The sequence below is a fragment of the Phyllobates terribilis genome, unplaced genomic scaffold, assembly GCF_046119375.1.
Source record: "Phyllobates terribilis strain yellow unplaced genomic scaffold, ASM4611937v1 Scaffold_74__1_contigs__length_7073193, whole genome shotgun sequence".
NCBI classification, from domain to species: Eukaryota; Metazoa; Chordata; class Amphibia; order Anura; family Dendrobatidae; genus Phyllobates; species Phyllobates terribilis.
The window spans coordinates 4,133,468-4,146,295 of NW_027362834.1; the positions used below are offsets into that span (position 1 = coordinate 4,133,468).

Genomic DNA, 12,828 nt, shown 5'->3' on the forward strand with positions numbered 1-12,828 from the left:
CTTTTATAGTCTGCAGGCATTAAATGAAAGAAGTCAGTGTTCCAGCAGAGGGAGACAACGTTTCAGAAAAGGCATTGTAGCAAACCAAAAAAGAAATTTTAAGCGCAGCAGAGTAACCAGCTCACATACCTGTTAGCTCAGGTGAGTTTAAAAGGCTGCTGTTGATAACAAGGGCATTTGCTAAATAGATGGTGTGTGTGCAACAATATACTGAAAGGTCAATTATATTGTGCAGCTTATCTCACCACCTGTAGTTATTTAGGTGAAAGCTCCAAAATGCTTGCCTAATATGTCTGTTTATCCAAAAGGAAGTATAGAGGGAGAGCTAGATAGATAGCATTGCATTACATTACATTACATGGCAATGCAATGCACAGTTGCTGAAGTTGAACCAAAATGAGCTTGTCATCTGGCTTCTGCAACTTTTAACATGAAAAATCCAATGAGGAGAAGAAAAGCAAAGCCAAAGAGTCCATCCCAAAATCCGACAAACAAGCAAAATGAACAAAAAGCATTGAATTCAATTCTTTCTGATTTTAGAAACTGCATTAAAGAAGGGGTGCACCGGTCCTGGAGATACTGCAATACCAGGTCAATGCGTGGAGTGGACAGAGCAAGCTCTTTTTCCATCTCCCTGTTCTAAAAATCCATTTAATATATGGTCCCCAGATAGGGGACGTATCAGATATTAAACTGATAAGAACAGATTTTTTGATTGAAGCTGCATCCAAGGCACTGAAAAATGTGACCGAAGTCACACCAAAACAGCGCACGAGGCGAGGATTCATGTGGACCCTTCCCGGAGGAGAGGGTCCCCAATAAACCATCCCCATCCCTCCGAGCCAGAAGGCCACAGCGAGGGTCAGGGATCTCCGATGCTCTCCCTAGCCGAAGCCGGAGAAGAGCCGTTTTCGTGCTCCCAGCTTCCATCTAGGCTGCCACCCTAGTGGAGCTGGAGCCTGTGTTGGTTTCTCAGCCCAAAGCTGACCGGACCTCCGACCGGGTTTATAAAAATTCCCCTTCCTAGCCCGGAGGCCAGGAATAGGGGGGGTTGCTCAGAAAGTATGATTGGCAAAGGTGCGGCGTGCTACGAATCCAAGTCTTTCTGGGGTTCCCAGTCCCAGTAAGCTTGGACTCCCACCAGGGCGCCTACTCCTGGGGCACATTGCTCCAAAGCCCTCACACTTACCCAGCCTAGTGACTTCGATCCTGGAGGGCCATGTTTTCCATCAGATAACTCTATGAGCCACCTGGCGTACTAACAAGTGCACCAAACCAGTGTGTAATATGCATCAATTTACTAGGGCAGCCCAAGGACAAAACTGCCTTTTCAAAAGATACTACACTTGATCTTAGCCAAAAGGCCGAGAAGCGATAACCAGAATTGGTTTCCGACTACGGTGCCACCCAAGGATTCTGAAAAGTCCATTTGTGGAGATGGCCACCTGGACTCCCGTTAAGAAGACATGCTGTCAACCTCTAGATCCCTCACATGCCTGCACTTTTCGGCTTGCTGCTGCTGCAATCCACGCGTTTTAGATCTGCATAACTCCACCTCTTTTAGCACAGTACCCTCAACCCCCGGCTGTTCCCACCCGCCTCAACACCGTTGGAAGGGAGGAGAACCAATTAAGGCGGGGGGGGGGTGGAACGAGCAGCTGTCTACCCTTAGCAGGAGGGTTGCTGATTAATTACCTCTCCTGCTGCTGCTGCTGCTGGCTGTCCAGCAGCAGACTGAAGGTGGCTGCTGCTGTGCGCAGGTATATAAAGGCTCAGAGCCTATTATGACACGCGCAGCCAGCGTTCCATTGCCACATTCCGTCTACTGCAGGCGGGATACCTGGATGGCTGAATGTCACTGAGAAGCTCACAGAGACCGCCATAAGCAACAGTTTAAAAGAATGCCACAGACTAATCAACCAAACTTTTTGGGTTGGTTTCTCTTTTATAGTCTGCAGGCATTAAATGAAAGAAGTCAGTGTTCCAGCAGAGGGAGACAACGTTTCAGAAAAGGCATTGTAGCAAACCAAAAAAGAAATTTTAAGCGCAGCAGAGTAACCAGCTCACATACCTGTTAGCTCAGGTGAGTTTAAAAGGCTGCTGTTGATAACAAGGGCATTTGCTAAATAGATGGTGTGTGTGCAACAATATACTGAAAGGTCAATTATATTGTGCAGCTTATCTCACCACCTGTAGTTATTTAGGTGAAAGCTCCAAAATGCTTGCCTAATATGTCTGTTTATCCAAAAGGAAGTATAGAGGGAGAGCTAGATAGATAGCATTGTATTACATTACATTACATGGCAATGCAATGCACAGTTGCTGAAGTTGAACCAAAATGAGCTTGTCATCTGGCTTCTGCAACTTTTAACATGAAAAATCCAATGAGGAGAAGAAAAGCAAAGCCAAAGAGTCCATCCCAAAATCCGACAAACATGCAAAATGAACAAAAAGCATTGAATTCAATTCTTTCTGATTTTAGAAACTGCATTAAAGAAGGGGTGCACCGGTCCTGGAGATACTGCAATACCAGGTCAATGCGTGGAGTGGACAGAGCAAGCTCTTTTTCCATCTCCCTGTTCTAAAAATCCATTTAATATATGGTCCCCAGATAGGGGACGTATCAGATATTAAACTGATAAGAACAGATACTACACTTGATCTTAGCCAAAAGGCCGAGAAGCGATAACCAGAATTGGTTTCCGACTACGGTGCCACCCAAGGATTCTGAAAAGTCCATTTGTGGAGATGGCCACCTGGACTCCCGTTAAGAAGACATGCTGTCAACCTCTAGATCCCTCACATGCCTGCACTTTTCGGCTTGCTGCTGCTGCAATCCACGCGTTTTAGATCTGCATAACTCCACCTCTTTTAGCACAGTACCCTCAACCCCCGGCTGTTCCCACCCGCCTCAACACCGTTGGAAGGGAGGAGAACCAATTAAGGCGGGGGGGGGGGTGGAACGAGCAGCTGTCTACCCTTAGCAGGAGGGTTGCTGATTAATTACCTCTCCTGCTGCTGCTGCTGCTGGCTGTCCAGCAGCAGACTGAAGGTGGCTGCTGCTGTGCGCAGGTATATAAAGGCTCAGAGCCTATTATGACATGCGCAGCCAGCGTTCCATTGCCACATTCCGTCTACTGCAGGCGGGATACCTGGATGGCTGAATGTCACTGAGAAGCTCACAGAGACCGCCATAACCAACAGTTTAAAAGAATGCCACAGACTAATCAACCAAACTTTTTGGGTTGGTTTCTCTTTTATAGTCTGCAGGCATTAAATGAAAGAAGTCAGTGTTCCAGCAGAGGGAGACAACGTTTCATAAAAGGCATTGTAGCAAACCAAAAAAGAAATTTTAAGCGCAGCAGAGTAACCAGCTCACATACCTGTTAGCTCAGGTGAGTTTAAAAGGCTGCTGTTGATAACAAGGGCATTTGCTAAATAGATGGTGTGTGTGCAACAATATACTGAAAGGTCAATTATATTGTGCAGCTTATCTCACCACCTGTAGTTATTTAGGTGAAAGCTCCAAAATGCTTGCCTAATATGTCTGTTTATCCAAAAGGAAGTATAGAGGGAGAGCTAGATAGATAGCATTGCATTACATTACATTACATGGCAATGCAATGCACAGTTGCTGAAGTTGAACCAAAATGAGCTTGTCATCTGGCTTCTGCAACTTTTAACATGAAAAATCCAATGAGGAGAAGAAAAGCAAAGCCAAAGAGTCCATCCCAAAATCCGACAAACAAGCAAAATGAACAAAAAGCATTGAATTCAATTCTTTCTGATTTTAGAAACTGCATTAAAGAAGGGGTGCACCGGTCCTGGAGATACTGCAATACCAGGTCAATGCGTGGAGTGGACAGAGCAAGCTCTTTTTCCATCTCCCTGTTCTAAAAATCCATTTAATATATGGTCCCCAGATAGGGGACGTATCAGATATTAAACTGATAAGAACAGATACTACACTTGATCTTAGCCAAAAGGCCGAGAAGCGATAACCAGAATTGGTTTCCGACTACAGTGCCACCCAAGGATTCTGAAAAGTCCATTTGTGGAGATGGCCACCTGGACTCCCGTTAAGAAGACATGCTGTCAACCTCTAGATCCCTCACATGCCTGCACTTTTCAGCTTGCTGCTGCTGCAATCCACGCGTTTTAGATCTGCATAACTCCACCTCTTTTAGCACAGTACCCTCAACCCCCGGCTGTTCCCACCCGCCTCAACACCGTTGGAAGGGAGGAGAACCAATTAAGGCGGGGGGGGGGGTGGAACGAGCAGCTGTCTACCCTTAGCAGGAGGGTTGCTGATTAATTACCTCTCCTGCTGCTGCTGCTGCTGGCTGTCCAGCAGCAGACTGAAGGTGGCTGCTGCTGTGCGCAGGTATATAAAGGCTCAGAGCCTATTATGACACGCGCAGCCAGCGTTCCATTGCCACATTCCGTCTACTGCAGGCGGGATACCTGGATGGCTGAATGTCACTGAGAAGCTCACAGAGACCGCCATAAGCAACAGTTTAAAAGAATGCCACAGACTAATCAACCAAACTTTTTGGGTTGGTTTCTCTTTTATAGTCTGCAGGCATTAAATGAAAGAAGTCAGTGTTCCAGCAGAGGGAGACAACGTTTCAGAAAAGGCATTGTAGCAAACCAAAAAAGAAATTTTAAGCGCAGCAGAGTAACCAGCTCACATACCTGTTAGCTCAGGTGAGTTTAAAAGGCTGCTGTTGATAACAAGGGCATTTGCTAAATAGATGGTGTGTGTGCAACAATATACTGAAAGGTCAATTATATTGTGCAGCTTATCTCACCACCTGTAGTTATTTAGGTGAAAGCTCCAAAATGCTTGCCTAATATGTCTGTTTATCCAAAAGGAAGTATAGAGGGAGAGCTAGATAGATAGCATTGCATTACATTACATTACATGGCAATGCAATGCACAGTTGCTGAAGTTGAACCAAAATGAGCTTGTCATCTGGCTTCTGCAACTTTTAACATGAAAAATCCAATGAGGAGAAGAAAAGCAAAGCCAAAGAGTCCATCCCAAAATCCGACAAACAAGCAAAATGAACAAAAAGCATTGAATTCAATTCTTTCTGATTTTAGAAACTGCATTTAAGAAGGGGTGCACCGGTCCTGGAGATACTGAAATACCAGGTCGATGCGTGGAGTGGACAGAGCAAGCTCTTTTTCCATCTCCCTGTTCTAAAAATCCATTTAATATATGGTCCCCAGATAGGGGACGTATCAGATATTAAACTGATAAGAACAGATACTACACTTGATCTTAGCCAAAAGGCCGAGAAGCGATAACCAGAATTGGTTTCCGACTACGGTGCCACCCAAGGATTCTGAAAAGTCCATTTGTGGAGATGGCCACCTGGACTCCCGTTAAGAAGACATGCTGTCAACCTCTAGATCCCTCACATGCCTGCACTTTTCGGCTTGCTGCTGCTGCAATCCACGCGTTTTAGATCTGCATAACTCCACCTCTTTTAGCACAGTACCCTCAACCCCCGGCTGTTCCCACCCGCCTCAACACCGTTGGAAGGGAGGAGAACCAATTAAGGCGGGGGGGGGTGGAACGAGCAGCTGTCTACCCTTAGCAGGAGGGTTGCTGATTAATTACCTCTCCTGCTGCTGCTGCTGCTGGCTGTCCAGCAGCAGACTGAAGGTGGCTGCTGCTGTGCGCAGGTATATAAAGGCTCAGAGCCTATTATGACACGCGCAGCCAGCGTTCCATTGCCACATTCCGTCTACTGCAGGCGGGATACCTGGATGGCTGAATGTCACTGAGAAGCTCACAGAGACCGCCATAAGCAACAGTTTAAAAGAATGCCACAGACTAAACAACCAAACTTTTTGGGTTGGTTTCTCTTTTATAGTCTGCAGGCATTAAATGAAAGAAGTCAGTGTTCCAGCAGAGGGAGACAACGTTTCAGAAAAGGCATTGTAGCAAACCAAAAAAGAAATTTTAAGCGCAGCAGAGTAACCAGCTCACATACCTGTTAGCTCAGGTGAGTTTAAAAGGCTGCTGTTGATAACAAGGGCATTTGCTAAATAGATGGTGTGTGTGCAACAATATACTGAAAGGTCAATTATATTGTGCAGCTTATCTCACCACCTGTAGTTATTTAGGTGAAAGCTCCAAAATGCTTGCCTAATATGTCTGTTTATCCAAAAGGAAGTATAGAGGGAGAGCTAGATAGATAGCATTGCATTACATTACATTACATGGCAATGCAATGCACAGTTGCTGAAGTTGAACCAAAATGAGCTTGTCATCTGGCTTCTGCAACTTTTAACATGAAAAATCCAATGAGGAGAAGAAAAGCAAAGCCAAAGAGTCCATCCCAAAATCCGACAAACAAGCAAAATGAACAAAAAGCATTGAATTCAATTCTTTCTGATTTTAGAAACTGCATTAAAGAAGGGGTGCACCGGTCCTGGAGATACTGCAATACCAGGTCAATGCGTGGAGTGGACAGAGCAAGCTCTTTTTCCATCTCCCTGTTCTAAAAATCCATTTAATATATGGTCCCCAGATAGAGGACGTATCAGATATTAAACTGATAAGAACAGATACTACACTTGATCTTAGCCAAAAGGCCGAGAAGCGATAACCAGAATTGGTTTCCGACTACGGTGCCACCCAAGGATTCTGAAAAGTCCATTTGTGGAGATGGCCACCTGGACTCCCGTTAAGAAGACATGCTGTCAACCTCTAGATCCCTCACATGCCTGCACTTTTCGGCTTGCTGCTGCTGCAATCCACGCGTTTTAGATCTGCATAACTCCACCTCTTTTAGCACAGTACCCTCAACCCCCGGCTGTTCCCACCCGCCTCAACACCGTTGGAAGGGAGGAGAACCAATTAAGGCGGGGGGGGGGGTGGAACGAGCAGCTGTCTACCCTTAGCAGGAGGGTTGCTGATTAATTACCTCTCCTGCTGCTGCTGCTGCTGGCTGTCCAGCAGCAGACTGAAGGTGGCTGCTGCTGTGCGCAGGTATATAAAGGCTCAGAGCCTATTATGACACGCGCAGCCAGCGTTCCATTGCCACATTCCGTCTACTGCAGGCGGGATACCTGGATGGCTGAATGTCACTGAGAAGCTCACAGAGACCGCCATAAGCAACAGTTTAAAAGAATGCCACAGACTAATCAACCAAACTTTTTGGGTTGGTTTCTCTTTTATAGTCTGCAGGCATTAAATGAAAGAAGTCAGTGTTCCAGCAGAGGGAGACTACGTTTCAGAAAAGGCATTGTAGCAAACCAAAAAAGAAATTTTAAGCGCAGCAGAGTAACCAGCTCACATACCTGTTAGCTCAGGTGAGTTTAAAAGGCTGCTGTTGATAACAAGGGCATTTGCTAAATAGATGGTGTGTGTGCAACAATATACTGAAAGGTCAATTATATTGTACAGCTTATCTCACCACCTGTAGTTATTTAGGTGAAAGCTCCAAAATGCTTGCCTAATATGTCTGTTTATCCAAAAGGAAGTATAGAGGGAGAGCTAGATAGATAGCATTGCATTACATTACATTACATGGCAATGCAATGCACAGTTGCTGAAGTTGAACCAAAATGAGCTTGTCATCTGGCTTCTGCAACTTTTAACATGAAAAATCCAATGAGGAGAAGAAAAGCAAAGCCAAAGAGTCCATCCCAAAATCCGACAAACAAGCAAAATGAACAAAAAGCATTGAATTCAATTCTTTCTGATTTTAGAAACTGCATTAAAGAAGGGGTGCACCGGTCCTGGAGATACTGCAATACCAGGTCAATGCGTGGAGTGGACAGAGCAAGCTCTTTTTCCATCTCCCTGTTCTAAAAATCCATTTAATATATGGTCCCCAGATAGGGGACGTATCAGATATTAAACTGATAAGAACAGATTTTTTTTTTTTTATCGAAAGCCCGAATTCGTGTACAAAACCCGAGTGCGCTTAAAAAAGTGACAAGTGCCACAAAAAAAGTGCACTAGGATGCTGGTCTTCTTGAAACCCTCTCCAAAAGGAGAAGGGTCCCCCAAACCATTCCCCGTCCCTCCGAGCCAGAAGGCCACAGCGAGGAACAGGGACAAATAGCCACCTCCAGCCGAAGCCAGTGGCGACCCAATCTTACCCCCAGCACCTGCCCGAGTTCTCACCCGAGCAAGGCACTGGGAGCCAAAGACTGTGCTCCCCTCCCGGAAGAGGGGAGCCAACAACGCTCTCCTCCCGAAAGAGGAGAGCCAGGGGGGTTCAGGGGGGAGCGGAACCTGATGGCCAAACACTCCCCCCCTAGACCTGCCAAGAGAGGAACCCATAAGGGAACCGCATCCCGACAAAATCCTAGTAGGACGTGACACACGTGAATAAGTGGACACACAGTGACAAAGAAATTAAATAAATAGTGAAGGTTTCACAGTATAATACTGCCCGGACCTTCGACCGGGAATTGAAAAAATTCCCCATCCTAAGGCCAGAAGGCCCAGAATAAGGGTGTGTGCGAAGAAAGAAATATTGAAGTGCTTGTGCAAATGTGCCATAAACTCAAGTGGGGTTCCCAATCCCAGTGAGTTAAGGCACCCCAGGGTCACCACTCCTGGGGCACTTCACACTTCGGGCTTTCGATCTTCCCCGGCCCAATGGCGTCAATCCTGGGGGGCCATGCTTTCCACCAGATGACTATATTAGCCACCTGGCGTACTAACAAGCGCCTAAACCCCAGTGTGCATAATGTATCAATCTACTAGGGCGGCTAACATCCAAAACCGCCTTTTCGAAAGATACTACACTTGATCTTAGCCAAAAGGCCGAGAAGCGATAACCAGAATTGGTTTCCGACTACGGTGCCACCCAAGGATTCTGAAAAGTCCATTTGTGGAGATGGCCACCTGGACTCCCGTTAAGAAGACATGCTGTCAACCTCTAGATCCCTCACATGCCTGCACTTTTCGGCTTGCTGCTGCTGCAATCCACGCGTTTTAGATCTGCATAACTCCACCTCTTTTAGCACAGTACCCTCAACCCCCGGCTGTTCCCACCCGCCTCAACACCGTTGGAAGGGAGGAGAACCAATTAAGGCGGGGGGGGGGTGGAACGAGCAGCTGTCTACCCTTAGCAGGAGGGTTGCTGATTAATTACCTCTCCTGCTGCTGCTGCTGCTGGCTGTCCAGCAGCAGACTGAAGGTGGCTGCTGCTGTGCGCAGGTATATAAAGGCTCAGAGCCTATTATGACACGCGCAGCCAGCGTTCCATTGCCACATTCCGTCTACTGCAGGCGGGATACCTGGATGGCTGAATGTCACTGAGAAGCTCACAGAGACCGCCATAAGCAACAGTTTAAAAGAATGCCACAGACTAATCAACCAAACTTTTTGGGTTGGTTTCTCTTTTATAGTCTGCAGACATTAAATGAAAGAAGTCAGTGTTCCAGCAGAGGGAGACAACGTTTCAGAAAAGGCATTGTAGCAAACCAAAAAAGAAATTTTAAGCGCAGCAGAGTAACCAGCTCACATACCTGTTAGCTCAGGTGAGTTTAAAAGGCTGCTGTTGATAACAAGGGCATTTGCTAAATAGATGGTGTGTGTGCAACAATATACTGAAAGGTCAATTATATTGTGCAGCTTATCTCACCACCTGTAGTTATTTAGGTGAAAGCTCCAAAATGCTTGCCTAATATGTCTGTTTATCCAAAAGGAAGTATAGAGGGAGAGCTAGATAGATAGCATTGCATTACATTACATTACATGGCAATGCAATGCACAGTTGCTGAAGTTGAACCAAAATGAGCTTGTCATCTGGCTTCTGCAACTTTTAACATGAAAAATCCAATGAGGAGAAGAAAAGCAAAGCCAAAGAGTCCATCCCAAAATCCGACAAACAAGCAAAATGAACAAAAAGCATTGAATTCAATTCTTTCTGATTTTAGAAACTGCATTAAAGAAGGGGTGCACCGGTCCTGGAGATACTGCAATACCAGGTCAATGCGTGGAGTGGACAGAGCAAGCTCTTTTTCCATCTCCCTGTTCTAAAAATCCATTTAATATATGGTCCCCAGATAGGGGACGTATCAGATATTAAACTGATAAGAACCGATACTACACTTGATCTTAGCCAAAAGGCCGAGAAGCGATAACCAGAATTGGTTTCCGACTACGGTGCCACCCAAGGATTCTGAAAAGTCCATTTGTGGAGATGGCCACCTGGACTCCCGTTAAGAAGACATGCTGTCAACCTCTAGATCCCTCACATGCCTGCACTTTTCGGCTTGCTGCTGCTGCAATCCACGCGTTTTAGATCTGCATAACTCCACCTCTTTTAGCACAGTACCCTCAACCCCCGGCTGTTCCCACCCGCCTCAACACCGTTGGAAGGGAGGAGAACCAATTAAGGCGGGGGGGGGGTGGAACGAGCAGCTGTCTACCCTTAGCAGGAGGGTTGCTGATTAATTACCTCTCCTGCTGCTGCTGCTGCTGGCTGTCCAGCAGCAGACTGAAGGTGGCTGCTGCTGTGCGCAGGTATATAAAGGCTCAGAGCCTATTATGACACGCGCAGCCAGCGTTCCATTGCCACATTCCGTCTACTGCAGGCGGGATACCTGGATGGCTGAATGTCACTGAGAAGCTCACAGAGACCGCCATAAGCAACAGTTTAAAAGAATGCCACAGACTAATCAACCAAACTTTTTGGGTTGGTTTCTCTTTTATAGTCTGCAGGCATTAAATGAAAGAAGTCAGTGTTCCAGCAGAGGGAGACAACGTTTCAGAAAAGGCATTGTAGCAAACCAAAAAAGAAATTTTAAGCGCAGCAGAGTAACCAGCTCACATACCTGTTAGCTCAGGTGAGTTTAAAAGGCTGCTGTTGATAACAAGGGCATTTGCTAAATAGATGGTGTGTGTGCAACAATATACTGAAAGGTCAATTATATTGTGCAGCTTATCTCACCACCTGTAGTTATTTAGGTGAAAGCTCCAAAATGCTTGCCTAATATGTCTGTTTATCCAAAAGGAAGTATAGAGGGAGAGCTAGATAGATAGCATTGCATTACATTACATTACATGGCAATGCAATGCACAGTTGCTGAAGTTGAACCAAAATGAGCTTGTCATCTGGCTTCTGCAACTTTTAACATGAAAAATCCAATGAGGAGAAGAAAAGCAAAGCCAAAGAGTCCATCCCAAAATCCGACAAACAAGCAAAATGAACAAAAAGCATTGAATTCAATTCTTTCTGATTTTAGAAACTGCATTAAAGAAGGGGTGCACCGGTCCTGGAGATACTGCAATACCAGGTCAATGCGTGGAGTGGACAGAGCAAGCTCTTTTTCCATCTCCCTGTTCTAAAAATTCATTTAATATATGGTCCCCAGATAGGGGACGTATCAGATATTAAACTGATAAGAACAGATACTACACTTGATCTTAGCCAAAAGGCCGAGAAGCGATAACCAGAATTGGTTTCCGACTACGGTGCCACCCAAGGATTCTGAAAAGTCCATTTGTGGAGATGGCCACCTGGACTCCCGTTAAGAAGACATGCTGTCAACCTCTAGATCCCTCACATGCCTGCACTTTTCGGCTTGCTGCTGCTGCAATCCACGCGTTTTAGATCTGCATAACTCCACCTCTTTTAGCACAGTACCCTCAACCCCCGGCTGTTCCCACCCGCCTCAACACCGTTGGAAGGGAGGAGAACCAATTAAGGCGGGGGGGGGTGGAACGAGCAGCTGTCTACCCTTAGCAGGAGGGTTGCTGATTAATTACCTCTCCTGCTGCTGCTGCTGCTGGCTGTCCAGCAGCAGACTGAAGGTGGCTGCTGCTGTGCGCAGGTATATAAAGGCTCAGAGCCTATTATGACACGCGCAGCCAGCGTTCCATTGCCACATTCCGTCTACTGCAGGCGGGATACCTGGATGGCTGAATGTCACTGAGAAGCTCACAGAGACCGCCATAAGCAACAGTTTAAAAGAATGCCACAGACTAATCAACCAAATTTTTGGGTTGGTTTCTCTTTTATAGTCTGCAGGCATTAAATGAAAGAAGTCAGTGTTCCAGCAGAGGGAGACAACGTTTCAGAAAAGGCATTGTAGCAAACCAAAAAAGAAATTTTAAGCGCAGCAGAGTAACCAGCTCACATACCTGTTAGCTCAGGTGAGTTTAAAAGGCTGCTGTTGATAACAACGGCATTTGCTAAATAGATGGTGTGTGTGCAACAATATACTGAAAGGTCAATTATATTGTGCAGCTTATCTCACCACCTGTAGTTATTTAGGTGAAAGCTCCAAAATGCTTGCCTAATATGTCTGTTTATCCAAAAGGAAGTATAGAGGGAGAGTTAGATAGATAGCATTGCATTACATTACATTATATGGCAATGCAATGCACAGTTGCTGAAGTTGAACCAAAATGAGCTTGTCATCTGGCTTCTGCAACTTTTAACATGAAAAATCCAATGAGGAGAAGAAAAGCAAAGCCAAAGAGTCCATCCCAAAATCCGACAAACAAGCAAAATGAACAAAAAGCATTGAATTCAATTCTTTCTGATTTTAGAAACTGCATTAAAGAAGGGGTGCACCGGTCCTGGAGATACTGCAATACCAGGTCAATGCGTGGAGTGGACAGAGCAAGCTCTTTTTCCATCTCCCTGTTCTAAAAATCCATTTAATATATGGTCCCCAGATAGGGGACGTATCAGATATTAAACTGATAAGAACAGATACTACACTTGATCTTAGCCAAAAGGCCGAGAAGCGATAACCAGAATTGGTTTCCGACTACGGTGCCACCCAAGGATTCTGAAAAGTCCATTTGTGGAGATGGCCACCTGGACTCCCGTTAAGAAG

The 12,828-nt window shown here is 45.7% G+C and overlaps 9 non-coding genes and 2 pseudogenes across 9 annotated transcripts; all 11 read right to left on the minus strand.

The window, feature by feature from the left end:
* Positions 1-554: 554 nt before the first annotated feature.
* LOC141196217 (U2 spliceosomal RNA) lies at positions 555-736 on the minus strand. Its single transcript, XR_012268781.1, has one exon. It is a non-coding gene; the product is annotated as a U2 spliceosomal RNA (small nuclear RNA).
* Positions 737-1,260: 524 nt separating this feature from the next.
* LOC141196476 (U2 spliceosomal RNA) lies at positions 1,261-1,376 on the minus strand (annotated as a pseudogene).
* A 1,120-nt stretch (positions 1,377-2,496) lies between these two features.
* On the minus strand, positions 2,497-2,687 carry LOC141195455 (U2 spliceosomal RNA). Its single transcript, XR_012268045.1, has one exon. It is a non-coding gene; the product is annotated as a U2 spliceosomal RNA (small nuclear RNA).
* Positions 2,688-3,808: 1,121 nt separating this feature from the next.
* On the minus strand, positions 3,809-3,999 carry LOC141195456 (U2 spliceosomal RNA). The gene has a single exon (XR_012268046.1). It is a non-coding gene; the product is annotated as a U2 spliceosomal RNA (small nuclear RNA).
* A 1,121-nt stretch (positions 4,000-5,120) lies between these two features.
* Positions 5,121-5,311, minus strand: LOC141195728 (U2 spliceosomal RNA). The gene has a single exon (XR_012268306.1). It is a non-coding gene; the product is annotated as a U2 spliceosomal RNA (small nuclear RNA).
* Positions 5,312-6,430: 1,119 nt separating this feature from the next.
* Positions 6,431-6,621, minus strand: LOC141195854 (U2 spliceosomal RNA). The gene has a single exon (XR_012268428.1). It is a non-coding gene; the product is annotated as a U2 spliceosomal RNA (small nuclear RNA).
* Positions 6,622-7,742: 1,121 nt separating this feature from the next.
* On the minus strand, positions 7,743-7,927 carry LOC141196317 (U2 spliceosomal RNA). The gene has a single exon (XR_012268871.1). It is a non-coding gene; the product is annotated as a U2 spliceosomal RNA (small nuclear RNA).
* A 790-nt stretch (positions 7,928-8,717) lies between these two features.
* LOC141196497 (U2 spliceosomal RNA) lies at positions 8,718-8,809 on the minus strand (annotated as a pseudogene).
* Positions 8,810-9,929: 1,120 nt separating this feature from the next.
* LOC141196026 (U2 spliceosomal RNA) lies at positions 9,930-10,120 on the minus strand. The gene has a single exon (XR_012268595.1). It is a non-coding gene; the product is annotated as a U2 spliceosomal RNA (small nuclear RNA).
* Positions 10,121-11,240: 1,120 nt separating this feature from the next.
* On the minus strand, positions 11,241-11,431 carry LOC141196621 (U2 spliceosomal RNA). Its single transcript, XR_012269021.1, has one exon. It is a non-coding gene; the product is annotated as a U2 spliceosomal RNA (small nuclear RNA).
* Positions 11,432-12,549: 1,118 nt separating this feature from the next.
* Positions 12,550-12,740, minus strand: LOC141195457 (U2 spliceosomal RNA). Its single transcript, XR_012268047.1, has one exon. It is a non-coding gene; the product is annotated as a U2 spliceosomal RNA (small nuclear RNA).
* Between the last annotated feature and the right edge of the window lie 88 nt (positions 12,741-12,828).